Below are 251 nucleotides of genomic sequence, written 5' to 3' on the forward strand. Positions count from 1 at the left end.
TATCTGTCATGGGTGAGTCCTTTAGAAATGAGCCTTAATTTTTTTTTTCCCCAGAGTTAAAAGGTTTGGGTTCCAGTTTCATAGGTTGCTTGGACAAAATCTGTGTGACTTGAGTTTGGAAAAAGCTTATAGGCTAGGACACTGGCCTCCTACTTTCAGATCAGCCTGGTGAGCAAGGAGCACAGGCACCAGAGCAGAGCGGGTCCGCCATCAAGATCTTACTGTGCCTATCGAGAAGCGGACAAACCGCC

Source organism: Mustela nigripes, chromosome 16 (assembly GCF_022355385.1).
Source record: "Mustela nigripes isolate SB6536 chromosome 16, MUSNIG.SB6536, whole genome shotgun sequence".
NCBI lineage: Eukaryota > Metazoa > Chordata > Mammalia > Carnivora > Mustelidae > Mustela > Mustela nigripes.